We start from the raw sequence: 17,612 nt of genomic DNA, 5'->3' as shown, positions 1-17,612 counted from the left end.
AGATTTAATTTTCAACAATGTCATTGCACATCTTTTAAAAAGGACATTGCATTAATATTGAGCAAGTGGGAACTTACACTCATACATTTACAGAAAGACAAAATATACAAGATTGTTTTTTTACATTACTGAATTTAGTGACTGAAAATGATAGCATTATTTTCTTACATTGTTATTTAATTATTAAATTTATTTAAATTTGAAAAGTTTAACTTCTGAATAAAACCACTCCAGTATATAATTTATTGATAACTTTTGGATTGGTTCCCAAATTATTGAATAAAAAAATCACTCCAAAGTTATCTCTCTTTATCTTTCAGAGTATCAGTCAATCTAAATATTACAAACAAATAAGGTTCAGAGCATGAGAAACAGTTTGCAGAGCCTCTTAAGAAGTCATTTTTTCCACCCTCACAATACTATATCAACATTCAGTATATTGAGCTTCACCATTTAAATAAGAGAAACTGGTTATGGTTAAGAAATACAGTATTCATCACTAAATCTGTATTGTCATATAGCAGCACAGCACAGCACAGAATAGAATAACAGAGTTGGAGGGAACCTTGGAGGTCTTCTAGTCCAACACCGCTACCCAGGCAGGAAACCCTACATTATACAACTTCAGCTGGTTCAGTTGGTTGTTTACAAAGTTATAGAAGGCACAAGTGGACTTTGCACATAGAAGATTTACTTCTTGATTGATGTGATAATTGATACATTCATTCTTTATTAGGTGACACAAATTTTTGTAGTGATTTTTAAAGTTTGCAACATAGTCTGTTTTATTTTTTTGCCAAAGAGATCTTTTTTGGATTGGAGTTTCCTTATGGGTAATTTGTTTTTCTTGGTTTTGGTGATTATTAGTGGTACATACAATTTAATGACTTTTGGATTTCAAGCAAAAATATATTGTAGTAGTCTTCAGCTCTAGTATTACAGCCAGAGACAAGAGGTTGGCATCTATGATATCATAGTTGGCATTTTTAAAGCTGTAATTGGTTATCCCATCATTAAGGTGGTTTCTGTAAAGACATATATTGAGACAAAAGTCAATCATGCTATGGTCACTGCTGGAAAATGGTTTTATTTGTAGTTTGTAAATTGAGTGTAAACTGTTGCAGAAGATGAGATCAAGACAATTGTTGAATCTAGTACTGTCTCTAACTAGTTCATCTAGCCCTAACTAATAATAGCATTTTAAAGGTTTGAATGTATGGGTTCAGATGTACATTCATTTAGGGTCCAGTTTAGATGTGGTAGGTTTAGGTCATCAAGAAATATAAGAGGATGTGGGTAGGAGACTGCCCATGTTAGTAATGAGGTTAGCTTGTTCACATGAGTGATGTCATAATCAGGGGCTCTATAACATAGTAGGAAGCAAAGGGTGTTATTTAGGGTCAGTTCACAGATTATAGTTTCTGGAAGATTGAGTTCATATTTAACTTGCCCCCTTTTTAGATTCTGTGATTTCTTATAGAAGATTGCAACTCCACCTCCTCAACGGGTTTTGAGATACTGTGATAATGGAGTCAGGGAGAGATGTATTTAGCCATGTTTCACAGATAAATATAAGGTCAAATTTAGTAGCTTTTAGTAAGAGAAGGAGTTCAGGTATTTTGTTAACGATGCTACTTGAAATCATTAGTTTGCATTTAAGATTAGCTGTGATTGATATTGAGGAAGTAAGGGGCATGCATGCCTAATTTTGGTTTATGGGGGGTTGAATTTGGTTGAAAGTGGATTGGAAATTAGGATGGTTTTGGGTGATGGTGGCTTGAAGGTTTTGGTTTATGGGGGGGTTGGTTTTGGTTGAAGGTGGTATGGGGTGATGGTGGTTTGATGTTTGGATGGTGGATTGTGGGTCTTAGTTTTGATGCAGCCAGTGTGGTATTCAATGTACAGGTTGGTTTGTCCATGGTCTTGATATTTTTTGAAATCTGTTTGGAGTTCACAAGATTGGATTTGTTGTAGGATGGATAGGTCAGACCTTGAGCTATGTTTTTGGGGGTTGGAGTCATTTCTGTTAATAGAGTTTATAGTATAAATAAATTTTCATTTGCTGAGTTCATTTTTGCAAATGATTCTACAGAATTATGGGGCCACCAAACCATGTCTATATTTAAACTCAGAGCCATCTCTAGAAACTTTGAAGATTTCTTCAGTGGAGAATTTTGATTCAATAATATTGCAAACCTGATCTATTGTGACTTCAAGCCCAAATAGAATAGCATTATTACATTTTTGTTCAAGGGTGTCTTTGATGAGTAAGAATATATTATTTGAATGATTGGTAGATTGTTGAGGTAGTGGTTGCTGAGGTTGTGCATGTGATTGAGGTAGTGGTTGTTGAGCTAGTGATTGTGATAGTTGTTTTTGTATTGGAGTATAATTTTGAACATTTGAATTTCCATTTGTGCTGTAATATTTTTTATCCAAAGATGTGAAGCATGCCTTTATGTGTGCTTCCAAGGAATCTCTGTATTCTTTTTGTGATGTTATGGTTGTTTCTAGGGTTTGTAATTTATCAGACATGGTAATTAGATCATTCGATATATGTAGACATGATGGACAGAAATGAAGAAATATGGGAGCTTTTTTTAGGAAATTGGCTATATTTTATTTATTCCAGGCAGGCATTGTGAGCATAATTTGGGCACACGTGGCATTTTTGCATTCTTCTTTCTATTTGGTGGTTTTGTTACATTTGTAGCTTATATCATCTTTGGTAGAGGTATCCTCCATTTGGGGGTGTTTGATTGTGGAGTTTTGTTTTTTGTTTTTTTTGGCATGGTTAATAATCAAACAGTGGTTGACAAAAGATCAAAATAGCAGCTGACAGATTAGTTAATTAGTAATAACGATTCATCAGATTAATTAATTAATATTAATAGCTATTCAAATCAATCAATTAATATCAATAATCAATTAGTCTAATCAGTCAGTATAATAATCAGTCTAATAAAACCAATTAATATAATTAATTAATGGAATTAATTATTATTAATAATAATTTTAATTAATTCCATTAATTAATCATTAATTGATTAATTATTGATTATAATCAATATCAACAATTATCTAACCATGAATAACAAGTTAATTAATTATACTAATGTAATAAATACAAATACATATACAAATACTTAAGCAAGTCAAGTTGTCAATTGTACCAGTAAAGTATCAGATTAATAAAAGTCAAATAATATGTTTTATCTCAAGTTAAACAATATTTGAAAATAATGTCTGAGTTATTAAGTGATCAATTGGATGGAAAAAGACAGTTAAATGTTGCAATGAAAAATGATGATGGGAAAGAATATTGGTTGGAAGACAATGAGACTCCCAGATGATCCTTTGGGTGAAACACACTGAAAGATATGGAATACTGAAAAAGTTCAGAATTGCTTTACTTGTTTGTTTATTGGTAATGTGGTAGCAACTGTTGGTTCAGGAGGGTCATTAATTTTTGATATTAAGTAGCAGAGATGTGAAATATAAATCCTTTGAGATACAAAGTACAAATCCCTTGTTTTAAACTTTTTAAATGCAGAATTCGTGACCCCCACCTTTTTTCCTCTTCACTAGGCAACTCTTAGGCAGCTCCTTTTGTAATTCAGAATGTTGATGGGGGGAGGAGGGAAGTTTTTTCTTAATCCTATACTCTCCTTTCTATTCTTTCTCTAATTCTATTTCCTCGAAGGTGTCCTCTATTACCTTCATTGTGTATTATTGTGTATTGGACTAACTAACTAACTAACTAACTAACTAACTAACTAACTAACTAACTAACTAACTAACTAACTAACTAACTAACTAACTAAACAAACACACACACACACACACATACATACATAAGCTTGACTTGATGCTAAATCCTAGGCACCTGGAATTTATTGCTTTATTGCCGGGATTGGAATGTTCTTGGGAGCAGAAATTTCAGCAACTTCCAGTGGAGGCAAAATTTTGAGAAGAAAGCGGGGGTGGGAGTGAGTGGGAAGGCTTCTCAATTTTAAATAATTTTACTGCTGGCTCTTTGCTTTTTTTTTCAATATTTTTTTTATTAATTTTCTTAAAATAACAGACAGACTTACAAACATTCAACATAGAATGTGGGGATGTATCATCCCCGCTTTTCTCAAAAGTATAAATGCAGATACAGAAAAAGGAATACATGGTTAAATGCGTAATTCAATACTACTAATACAAAAATATCTAGTAAGGAAAAGGTGATATTATAAAAAAGAAAAATAGTTATAACTAATATAAAGTCAAACAATCTTGTCAATTCTATGTATATAAACTAAATCTAATATTAATCTCAATAAAAAGAAAAGAAAGATTTAAACCAAAATATCTATACTTATTATTAATCTTCTATTATTATTTTTTTCCTTATCTATCCATTCATAAACATTGTTCCATGTTTCATAAAATTTCGTTTCTTCTTGATCATTCAAGCGTCTTGTCATCATATCCATCTCCGCGCAGTCTAATATTTTTGTAATAACTCCCTCTTCTTTGGGGATATTTTCCCCTTTCCAATTTTGCGCGTAAATAATCCTTGCCGCTGTAAAAATATGTATGATTAAGTACAAGATTTCTTTTTTGTAATTTTGGTTAGTAATTCCTAGTAAACAGAACTCCGGGGTAATTTCTATTTTTTGCTTTGTAATCTCTTGTCATTTTCTCTATCATTTTCCAATACATTTTGGCTTTATTACATGTCCACCATTGGTGGTAGTAGGATCCTATTTCTTTCTTACATTTCCAACACAAAGGTGATGTCTTAGGGAACATTTTTGCTATTCTACTTGGTGGGAGATGCCATCTATAGAACATTTTAATTTGATTCTCTTTCAAAGAAACTGATTTTGTCATCTTCCAATTGCACATCCAAACTTTCTCCCATGTGTCTAAATCTATTTCTTTGCCTATATTTCTGCACCACAGTATCATACTATCTTTTAATGTTAAATCAATATTCTTGTGAGCAATCAGATATTTGTATATTTTCCCAATTACCCTGTTTTGATTTTTAGTAATTAAATCACTTAACAAATTTTTATTTTTATTAAATATATAAAGTATATTGTCTTTCTGGTATCTAGATCTAATCTGTGCATAGTGCCACCAATCGATTTGTATCCCTTCGTCTTGTAATTTAATTCTAGTTTTTAATTTCATTTGATCATCTAACAAATCTTTATATCTTATTTTTCTTGTATCCTTGATGGAATTTGGATGTATTATTGCATCTAATGGGGCAACCCAATCCGGAATTGTTAAGAAGTGGTTTTTCTTTATATCTTTCCATACATCAAATAAATATTTTCTTAATGTGTGTCTTTTAAAATAAGAATTATTTTTGTCTTTATCGTACCAAACGAAGGCATGCCAGCCAAGCATAAGATCATGTCTTTCTAATTTTAATGTTCTCGTGTCCTCTAGGGTTATCCAATTTTTAATCCATGTTAAGGCGGCTGCCTGGTAATATAATTTCCAATTTGGGAGGGCAAAACCCCCCCTCTTTTTTATATCTTCTAACATATTTATCTTAATTCTTGCCTTTTTTCCTTGCCATAAAAATTTTCTAACCACATTTGTTAGATTTTTGAAAAAAATTGCCCCTGGATTTATTGGGATCACTTGAAATAAAAATAATACCTTAGGTAAGATATTCATCTTAATTGTAGCAATTCTTCCCAGAAAGGATATTTTTAAGTTATTCCATATTTCTAAATCCTTTTTAATTTCATTAATTAATTTTATATAATTATCATTCTTTAATGTTATTGTTTTGGCTGTTAGCCATATTCCCAGATACTTTACTTTTTTAACTATTTGTATTCCAGTAATACATTCTAAATTACTTTCTTGTGATTTATTCATGTTTTTGGTTATAAATTTTGTTTTATTTTTATTTATTTTCAAACCTGCTACCTTACCATATTGTTCTATTATCTGGATTAATCTTGGTGCTGTGACTATCGGGTCTTCCATTATAAAGGTCAGATCATCTGCAAAAGCCTGGACTTTATATATCTCTTTTCCAACTGTTAACCCTTTTATCTTTGAATCTGCTCTTATTTTTATTAATAGTGTTTCTAAAGTCATAATGAACAGGAGGGGTGAAATAGGACATCCTTGCCGAACTCCTTTATTTATTTTAAACACTTCCAATTGCTCGTTATTTAATATAATTTTTGTTGTTTGTTCTGAATAGATAGCATCTATTAAATTAACAAATTTAGGGCCAAATCTCATTCTATTTAGTTGCATCTTTATAAATGTCCAATTAACGTTATCAAAAGCTTTTTGAGCATCTAAGAACATTAATGATAATGTTTTATCTGAATGTTGCTCATAGTATTCTAATACATTAATAATTGTTCTAAGATTATTTTTAATTTGTGTACCTGGCAGGAAACCATTTTGGTCTGAGTGGATTTTACTATTTATTACCGTTTTCAACCTGTCTGCATATATTGCAATAAATATTTTATAATCTACATTTAATAATGATATTGGTCTATAATTTTTAATTTTTTCCTTTGCTGTATCTGATTTGTGAATTAAAGTTATCAAAGATTCAGACCATGATTTGGGAATTTTACCATCTAACCTGCATTCATTAAAGATTTGCAGCATATTATTTCTTAATGTTTCATTTTCTATTTTATACCACTCTGCTGGGATAGCATCTGGCCCTGTGGCTTTGTTGTTTTTTTGCTTCTTAATAGTTATAAGGAGTTCTTCCATTGTTATGGGACTCTCCATCCTCTCCTGTTGTTCTTCTGTTAATTGTGGTAACTCTGAACTCTCTAAGTATTTAAATACTTCATCTTCCTCGATATTATCATCTTTGTACAATTCTTTAAAAAAAATTTGTACTATGTTTGCTTTTCCCTCTGTGTCATATTTTATTGTTCCGTCTTTGTCTTCTAAATATTTAATTAATTTAGATTGTCTCTGTTTTCTCAGTTTATATGCTAACCATCTACCTGGTTTGTTGGCATGTTCAAAATATTGTTGCTTAGCTCTTTTTATTTTTTCCAGTGTCTGGTTTTGTTCTTCCAGTCTAATTTTATGTTTGATTAAATTTATTTTTTTTCCAAATCCTTATTTTTCATATTTTGTTGTGATATAAATTCTAATTGTTTTAATTCATTCGTTAATTGTTCATATTTTCTTTTCTTTTCTTTGTTGTATTTTGCTGTGTAGGATATTGTTAATCCTCTTATGTATGCTTTAGTTGCGTCCCATAAATTTTGGGGAGTAGTATCTGTATTTTTGTTAATTTTGAAAAATATTTTTAATTCCTTTTCAATTCATTCTTTATATTCTTTCTCTTTCAAAATATTTCTATTCATTTGCCAGTTGTAATGCTTTTTACTATTTCTCATATAGACTATAACTGGATTATGGTCCGCCCAAGTATTAACATCTATTTCCACCTCTTGTATATACTCTGCTGTTGTTTTAGGAGCCCACACCATATCTATTCTAGTCCAAATTTTGTGGGGGTTTGAGTAAAAAGTATATTGCCTTCTTTGAGGTACTGCTGGCTCTTTGCTACTGGCTCTTTGCTTCCTTAGGGCAGTGGAGATTAAATAGTTTTGCTGTTGGCTCTTTGCTTCTTTAGAGCAGCTGAGCTTAAATCCAATCCGTCTAACGTGATTTTCAGGAGTAGACCATCATATTCTAATTCTGATGGGAGATTAGAGATTTTTCAATTAGAGAGTCTTTTGTTTGTTTGTTTCTGGGGGGGGGGTTGATGGGGGTTGTTCAATCTCACTCACCCCTTTCCAAGGCAGGATGCTGTAGTCTCTTGGAGCTTGATGATTCAATCTCCAGCTGGTCTTTTAAGAAATCCTCATGGCGCTTCTCAATGGCTGAGTGATCCAATTTTCCAGTGATCTAAGCAGTTTCCATGAGTTGCGCTCTGGTGTTTCAGGGACTCCCAGTAATCTTTACAAGCCACACAGAGACTCTTGAGCTTTCTGGGGCTTCTCTGTGATCATGTTAAAGGCCTGCTGTGCTATACTCAGAAATTTCTTCCAGGTAGGTTCTTTGGAGCAAGATCCCCACCCTCTTAACTGGTTGTCGCCATCTTGCTTGTAATCTTACCTGCCAGTTCCTTCAGAACTTTGGGGTATAATTTGCTGTTGATAGGAATCTTTATTTGAGTTTTAATTTTAGGTGAATCCTGTGATTGCTGTTCCAATCCTTTAAAACATATTTCGGGAAAAAGTGATCTGTTTAGTTAATCATGCTTTATTTTCAAAGTTTGCCCTGCCATTGCTTTCTTTTTTAAGATAACAAGAAGCCTGAAGATGAAATGTTTATTTGAATTTTCTTAATGAATTTTTATAGATACAGTTACTTTGTCTTTTTTTTAATTTGACCCTCTCAAAAGTCAGTACTTTAACTGATTTTATTTGGCATTCTGATTTTATGTGGCATTCTGAAAGATGTAGTGATCAAATTACTTATTTCAATGACTGACTCATGCTTTGACCACTTCTTTAATGTTATCTGTGTCAGAAGCTGGCAAAGAAGGAAGGATTGGAGGAAAATTAGGAATTTCAAGTTCTGGAATTCATCATCTATCCCAAAGAACTGAAATTCCTCATCTATCCCAAAGAACTCTCTCTCTCTCTCTGTTGTGTGTAATTTGGAAAGGAGCTAATAGGTCATCTAGTCCAATCTCCCATTCAAGCAAAAGACCCTACACTATTTCTGACAAATGGCAGTCCAATCTCTTCTTAAAAGTCTCAAGTGATGAAGCTCCCACAATTTCCGAAGCCAAGCTGTTCCATTGGTTGATTGTTCTTACTGTCAGAAAGTGCCTTCTTATTTCTAAGTTGAATCTCTCCTTGATCAGTTTCCATCCATTATTGCTTGTCTGGCCTTCAGGTGCTTTGGAAAATAGCTTGACCCCCTCCCTTCTGCTATGACCTCTCAAATATTAGAACAATGCTGTCATGTCTCACCTGGTCCTTCTCTTCACTAGACTAGCCAAGTCCAGTTCCTGTAATTGTTCTTCATATGTTTTAGTCTTCAATCCCTAATCATCCTGATTGCTCTCCTCTGTACTTTTTCAAGAGTCTCAACATCATTTTTATACTGTGGTGACCAAAACTAGATGCAGTACTCTAGGTGTGGCTTTATAGAATTGTCACTTGATCTTGATTGCATCCATCTGTTAATGCAACTTAGAATTGCATTGGTTTTTTTGGCTGCCAATGCATACTGCTCGTTTATATTTAGCTGGTTGTCCACTAAGATTTCACGATCCCTCTCACAGTCACTGGTATTAAGCCTGGTTTCACCCAGTTTATATGTATGCTTTTGGTTTTTCTTAACTAAGCGTAGGACTTTACTTTTCTCTACATTGAATTTCATTTTGTTAGATAGGCCCCCGGGGTTCAAGTCTGCCAAGGTCCATCTGGATCTTGAGCTTACATGCATATGTGTGTGTCAGTGGGGGTTGTGGCTCCCGCCACTCCCAGTGCACTTCACACACAGCTTTGGGTGACTGGCATGTGTGCGCATGTGTCCCAGTGAGATTTTGATTCTGTGCATGTGCAAGAAACAAAATCTTGCAAGGAGATGCATGTACATGTGAGATTTCAATGATTTATTTGTTTCCGCCCATACACAGCAGCAAAACATCACCAAAATCTTCCTCTCATGTGTGTCACCTAATGAGATTTTGCTTCCTGCACATGTGCAGCTTCATTTTTGCTACCGGTGCGCCATCCGCTACTATTCTGATAGCAACCCAATATGTATACCATATTTTTGGAGTATAAGACACACCAGAGTATAAGACACACCTAGATTTTAGGGGTGAAAAACAAGGGAAAAAGTATTCTGAACCAAATGATGTAATAATATTGGGCGTTATGACCAATCCCCGGAATTGTCACAATCTCTGGACGATAGGGACGAGGCCCAACCCCTTGGCTTATCTCAGGTGATGGGGTGGGAAGGGAAGGGAGAGATGTCCCTTCTTGTGGTCTTTGCAACACACATATGGATAAGGCTCCCATAAGATAGCTAAGCAGGAGAAACTCAGAGTTAATTAAAGGGAGTTAAGTTTACCCTTAAGACAGACTTGGATCTATCTAATAGCAAACATGACTCACATGTGTTAATTGACTGAGTCAATTAACCTGTTTTCCATTCATAAGATATGGTAGCCTCATCTCCATAGTACTTTGAACATGTCAGGAGAACAGGAGCATTGTGCACTAATGAATGTTGAAATCTTGATTCCTCCTCCTTAGCAGCATCCTCAGTAGTACTTAAAGAAAATGCTATTTTCCAGTTATGGTATTCTCTGTCTCTCTAACCAATATGTGTGCTCAGAACAATTCTTATTAGGGAGACAAAATACTAGAGAAAACGTTGGACACTATTCTTCCTCAAACATGGAAATAAGTTGGGGGGAAGGTGTTATATGAAAAAGTATCACCAAATACAATGCTCCAACACTGGAGGTTTAAGAACAATGAACTGAACAATGGGTTGGACCAGATGACCTCCAAGGTCCCTTCCAACTCTGTGAGTCTTTTATTCTGATGGATTTGATTATTATGATGTGATTCAAATTCATTCTGAGATGAAACATGTGGATCTATTATTGTTGGATAGAGGGACATTTCACAGAGTAAAGATGTTGCTCCCCCTAATATTCCTGGTGAAGCAAATAGTTTACGAGGGGAAAAATTTTTTACGCATAAATGGAGGCTTTTTATCTAATCCAGGTCTCTCTGTCCTTCAAATGTTTCTTGATAAAGTCAACTTTTAAATGTTTTTAAATCATATTTTAGCCATATTACCGTATTTTTCGGAGTATAAGGCCCACCGGTGTATAAGACGCACCTAGATTTTAGAGGAGTGAGTGTGTGAGAGAAAGAAAGCAAGAGAGAGACGGAAAGGGAAGAGATAAGTGGAGAAGAAGGAAGGAGGGAGGGAGGGAAGGAAGGAAGGAGAAATGGAGGGAACAAGGAAGGAAGGAGAATGAAATGAATGGAGGGATGGAGGAAGGAAGGGCTTTCTGGGGTGTGTGTGTATTTTTTGAAATTTTCCTCTCAACATACATTCAAACAATACAGAGTACCATCTAATTTTCCATGAACAAAATGCAGTATTTTGTTAGTAGCTATTATCAATCATCCCAAAAGTTGCAAAAGTTTTTTTTTCTAATGTTGTCATCCAAGTACATACTTTTCTTTTAATGAAATCCCCTCCTTAATGTTCCTTCAAAAAGTACAACACCACTTATATTTCTAACTTATTAACCATTATGCCAAGTAATTCCTTCTTTCTTTATACATTTTCCTGTAAACCAAGAAAACCTTGTATAGCCAATCAGATGTTAACAAAAGAAAATTAAAAACAAAACATAAACATATATGAATTTCAGACTTCTCCCCCCCTCTAAATAGTACATTTACCTAATCCAAAATTTAAAAGTTATTCAGCCCATCTAACATTTAGCCAATTAATACTTATCTACATTTCTTGCTTAATTATTAATCTTAAATTTCAGTCAATCTGAGAAAAAAAAGGGGGGAAATCTAAATATTCTCTATTTTCAATCAATTAAAAATCATTAATATTAATCTCCCCAACAATTCTAAATTCAATTCCATTTATACATTAATCCAAATCAGTATCACCTACTACATATCTTTTTATAATCAATACTTCTCACTTTATTAAAACAGATCAGCAATTCCTAAAGTCATATGTCTAAATAGAAAAAATAAAACAAGAGCAAACAAAACAATACTCCAAGCTTAATCAACCCTTCTCAAACTCCAATTTATTTAATCTGAGCAGAACTTTGAACCAAACCATTTTATTTTTTATTTTTTTTTGTATCCCCTTTTTAATCCCCTTTTCAATTTTATTCTTTCTATTCTTCCTACTAGGAAGGAAGGACTTTGTTAGAAAAATAAAGTGGTTATTGGATCAAATTTTGGACACTTGACAACGTAGTTATGATGGTGGCAATGTCCCAGGGTTATGTGAACATCTTTTGGGATCTTCTGACAAGCAACTGCAGGGATTCACTTAATGACTGTCGCAGGAAAGGTGGTAAAGTGAGGCAGAACTCACTTAATAACCGTCTTACTCAGGAGATAGAAACGTTAGTCTTCATTGGGGTCAGAACAGAAGTCGAGGATTATCTGTCTGACCAGTGCACTTTTTTAGAAGCAGATCAGCATATTAGGAATCCATTTTGAAGCTCCACAGAAAACATCCAGGGGAGAAGGCAGGTAGTCCTCGACTTACAATGGTTCATTTACTGACCATTCAAAGTCGCAGCGGCCCTGAAAAAAGTGAGTTATGCACCCTTTTCACACTTAGGACCTTCGCAGCAGCCCGATGATCGCGTGATCAAAACTTTGCTGCCGTTTCATATTTATGACCGTTACTGTGTGTCCTGAGGACACGGGACTCCCTTTTGTTTATAACCGATCCATGCCCAGGCATGAAAATGTGCCACTCAGACATTATACTTTTCCGCTCACACTGAAAAAAAGTTACAGGGAACATTACCCTGAAGCCTTATATTTTGTCTTTTCATTTTCTACTGGCATACTTAGAAGCAAAGGAAATATAGCAATGATGATTTGCATTTGAAATGAGGAGGAAGAAGTATTATGTATGTTCACCATCTTAAGTTACTGATAAAGCAACAAAGGTGGAATAAAAAATGTAAATGTTTACTGTAAGCAATATTATTCCTAGAAGAATTATTTCTGATCTTATATTCATGGAAATGAATATAAAACAGAAAATTACTAACAGGATGTATTTGGGAAGCTTAAATATTTGACTAAGAAGGCTTCATAGAATATTTGTTGCTTCACACTAACCAATACTTACATAAGCTGCCCATGATTTAGAAAGTATTAAATATAGGACAGGCATACTTCAAATTGATTTGGAAGATGTTATTTTCAGGAAAGTCTGTAAATGCAATACTTTTCTGCTATTAATCAAAACAATGGGATGAGTGTGAGTACTCAGAAAATGAGGTGCTGAATGGCACATTGGCTGTTTGAAAAATAGCTGATTTTGCCACAAAAACTGTTTCTTTCGCACCAGAGACCCTTGCATGGGTCCCACTCTACCTGCCTGCACATCTGCTGATCACCAAGTGAAGCTGCCTCAGCTGGGCTGCCGTAACCCCTTGTGAGGCGCAGCCGTGCCTTCCCCTGCTACCCCCACCAGGCACCTGCCTGAACGCCGAGGCTCATAGGCGAGAAGGTAGAGGTGGCCACCCTCCTCTGCTGCAGCAGGGGATCAAAGCCCTGCAGACAGGCTGGCGGTCTTTTTTCTCGAGAGCCTGCCCAGCAGTTCCCCAAAATCAAACCTCCTGTCAGCCTCCTGCAAAGGCACTCCTGGCCCGAGAGAACCCTTCCGTGGCTGCCCAGGTGAGGTCTCACAGCCGCATGGCTGCTTCCCCCTGAAGCACAGCCATGTGGGCCTTGGGTCTCATCCATGCATCCAGTGATCAGTGTCCTTCCAAAGGTACCCACAAAGGCGGGAGATTGGGGTGTGGCCTGATGAAGTTGCCACGGCTGGATGCGCAGAGCTCTAAGAGGATGCCCGCCCGCTTTTCTGCAGCTGCTGGACCCCATGGGGAATAGCCGCCAGCGGGTAGGTGAGGTGGGGGAGTGGCAGTAGCCACAGAAGAGCGGGTGGGCGGGCGTCCTCTCGGAGCTCTATGCCTCCAGCTGGCGGAGGAGGCAAGCGGGGCAGCCATGATTGTTTGGCTCAATCCTTTCTTATTGCCCACTGAACTCGTTGCATTGGCAATAATCATGTAAACAAACGACTGTCAGGACAATAGTCCTTGGCATAAATTTACAAAGTTCTGAAAGAGGAGGAGCTGGGTGTCCTTGTGAGATTTTTCCTAATTAAAAGTTAGCAAACCAGCTCACGATGATTAAACAGGGAGCTGGATGCTTGAAGTGACAGAAGGTGTTCCCCAAGGGGTCTGGCAGCTGTGGAGAAGCGGGCTGGTGTCCCCTCGGAGCTCTGCGCATGCAGCCGACAGAGGAAGCATGTGGGGTGGTCCTGATTGTCCAGTGGGAGGGGGCTTGACTTCATCAGCCCCCACCCCAATCTGCCACCTTCAGGGGCACCTTGGGAGGGTGCAGCAGTCACCTGAGCCACTTTTTGGCTATGTGAAAAACTGCCACCGCTGGACTAAAGGAAGGTTGCCGCTGCTGCCCCTGACCTCCACCCAATTCCCCCCACTCCATGCAACATTCGATGTATAAGACACACCCACTTTATGATGTACTTTTTTGAAGTAAAAAGGTGTGTCTTATACACCGAAAATACAGTAATTGGATTTTTGGATGTATTTGTTATATTATTTCTGATATGTTGTGAGCCTCCCTAAGTCCTCAGAGAGGAGCGGCATTCAAATCCAATAAATAAATATTTTCCCCACAACAGAGTGACACTATAATTTAGAGGATCAGTGTTTTACTGGATTAATTCTAATTTCATTCACTAGGAAGTTTGGGGATGAATTAATTAGGAAGCATTTAGTCATTTCATCAAGAAGGAACATAGGGGTTATGCTGCTGGAGTTGCAATTATATTATGGCATATTTTAAACTATTATAATACTCGATTACTACATGGTGCATTAAGCAATTGCCTCAGAGGCGGTACAGCATCTTGGTTTCGGCTCACAGTGTACCATAGCTATGCACAGCATGCACACGACAGTGAGATCCTGAAGTGATTTTCAATAAAATGATCATCACTAAGCCGGGGTGCCAGGCACTTCATTGAGCGGCACTTAGTAACCTTGTAGGAGCATTCTGCTTTCCCGACGGGAATACCAGTGCATCGGATGGCGGCTATGATGCACAACACCCCCCCAATGGCTGGGAAAGTACGAAAGCAATGAGACACCTGGTCTGTTAACAGGGAGTATGTGCATGTGGGCAGGTGGAGTGCAGCCCTCATGGCAAAAGATTTAGGGCATATAGTACCCAGAAGTAGTGGACATATTGACTCAGCTGAGCATGGTACAGTGCCATGGCTCGAGCACGGAGAGTCGGTAGGACCATGCAGTATCGAACCTAACACCTATTGGTGGCACGCCGGCCCAGGCGTACATATACGCAGAGGTGGAGAGGTTACAAGTCAGCCGGCCGCGGAAATTTTACAACAGGCCACCAGTGGCACAGAACAACCAAGTTGTGCCTTTTAAAGTAATAGTAACTCAAAATCTCTTGAAGTAATTTAGTTTTATTCTATTAAACATATTAAATAAAGTAAATATTTAAAGGAATTTAAAATAATCTATAACATTTTATATATGGTAAATAAAACAGCTATTAAGGTAAATTTGAAAGTGTTGGCATTAAGCGCAGCAATGTCCTCTTGTTCAGGATGGCGTCCTGTAAGCATGACCCTACTACCAGAAAACACCATCTCAATTCACCCTGGGGAGGGGACACTATGTGCACAGCTATGGCCAGCAAATTGGCGGGTCTAGCTTCCCTGACCAAGGCTTACAACTGCAAGGTCACATCAGGTGATTCCAGTGTATGGGTAATGTTGGAGAGATGCTCCAAGGAAAGGACTCAGAATTGTTACACTTTAAGAAGCCACTCTCCATTTCCCAGCTAATTGGGATCAGTGGGTGTCGGAGGACGCTTGACTCCTCACCTTATGAGGCATGGTTGTTTCACTCAATGGCCACGACACCATTTTTTGGAGCTTTCTGGGTCAACAAGGTGCTGGCATCATCTCACAGTCATTCATCATTCAGTGCTTTCCTGGCCAGTGATACACCAATGAACAGTGACAGGGTGCAGCTACATTTGGGGTGCTCCAAAACTGATCAGAAGTGCAGAGAGTAGGCTGTTCACCTTTCAAGAGAAGCAAATAAGGAAATATGCCTGGTGTCAGGATCGATGTAGTTCAAAGAAAGCAAGGGAGTGAACAAGGGGTACCTGTTCAGCCATTAGGATGGGTCACCATTGCATAAATAGCAGTTTCCTAGAGGCTAGTTTGGGCCTGGGTGGCTAACACTGTTTTGTTCTTCCCATTTCTCCAGGTCCTGGCCCTGCTCCACATTGTTACATGTCAAGTACTAGGGGGTTGTCCTTTCGTTTGCCCACAGTATTGACCTGCGGTCACAACATGGCATTTTGGGATGGAGGAAGAGCTGAATCATCATCTTGGGGAACACAGCTGTTGCTGAGTCATTGGGCGATAGTGGAATGGCTGGGACACAGAGGTCTCCGTTGAGACACGCTTCTCCCATTATTGAAAGTTTGGAGCCGCGGAAGGGCCGGGCCCAGGTAGTTGGTGTTGCACATCAGTGGCAACAACTTTGGAGTTGTGAAGGGCTTGGCACTGGTGTGTCAAGCCACTGTAGACCCTCAGGTCTTGCGGGGCCTATGGCCCAACACACAATTTGTGTGGTCTGATACCTGTCCAAGGAAGGGGTGAAGAGACACCATCAAATCAATGGCAGTGGACGGGACAAGGATACGGGTTAGCAAAGCAGTGGGCAAGCTATTTAAGGCAGATGGTGGCCCAGTGATCAGACACCCAAGCATACGTTTGAGTGTATCAGCCTTTATTGGGATGATGGAGTTCACCTGTCAGATGTCAGGAATAACACTTGCCATCAAGACTTGCAGAGATGCCTGCAAGAACTGGTACAGGATTAGGGGGAGTCCGGGGGCCAAGATAGAGATCTGACCCCTTGCTGTGGCAGTAACCATATGGAAAAGGGTATCAGTAGCAGCTGTTCTCCATTGGGCATCTTTTGGAACATGGTCGGCTGCCCATTTGCTTTTTTAAAAAAATAGTTTTTATTGAATTATTTATAACAAAATGTAAAAAATACGTTGAAAAGCATAGAATGTAACATACATAATAAAGGAAAAAGAAAATAGAAAACAAACACAAACAAAACAAAACAAAAAAATCTATTGATTAATCACTTTGTACATATCCATCAAACACGTCTTATAGTAAATTAATTTGACGGCTGATACGAGCAATAATGTAAGAAAATTGGTTTTGGTTATTCACTTAATTTATGATTTTATTGTGCTTTCAACCACTTACAATCCATCATAGGTATAGTAATACATTTCTTATATATCAAATCATTCATAATTTATCTCAAAGAGTTTAATGCTTATATAAATTCATTCCTTATATATTCTTTATATCAGTGGTCCCCAATCTTTTTTCCACCAGGGACCAGTTTCAGCAAGACAATTTTTCTATGGCCCGGTGTGGGTGGAAAAGTATAGCATCTGAGCGGCAGTCTTGGCAGCACAGAAGTAAAAAAATATATAAATAAATAAATAAATATTTAAATAAATAAATAAATAAATATTTCTCATTTCTTTTTTCTCCCCCTTTTACTTTCATTTCTTTCTCTCTCTCCCTTCCTCTCCTTTTCTCTCTCTCTCATTTCTTTCTCTCTCTCCCTTCCTCTCTCTTGCTATCTCTCTTTTTTCTCTTTTCTCTCTCTCTCTTTTTCTCACTCTTTCTCTCTCCCTCTCTCTTTCTCTCTTGCTCTGTCTCTTGCT

The 17,612-nt window shown here is 37.0% G+C and overlaps 1 protein-coding gene across 1 annotated transcript in view; it reads left to right on the top strand.

The window, feature by feature from the left end:
- NME8 (NME/NM23 family member 8) overlaps window positions 1–17,612 on the top strand; it is a 245,123-nt gene that overhangs the window by 194,429 nt on the left and 33,082 nt on the right. The window lies entirely within an intron of this gene.

Source organism: Erythrolamprus reginae, chromosome Z (genome assembly GCF_031021105.1).
Source record: "Erythrolamprus reginae isolate rEryReg1 chromosome Z, rEryReg1.hap1, whole genome shotgun sequence".
Lineage (NCBI taxonomy): Eukaryota > Metazoa > Chordata > Lepidosauria > Squamata > Dipsadidae > Erythrolamprus > Erythrolamprus reginae.
This window is presented reverse-complemented; position numbering and strand designations above follow the sequence as displayed.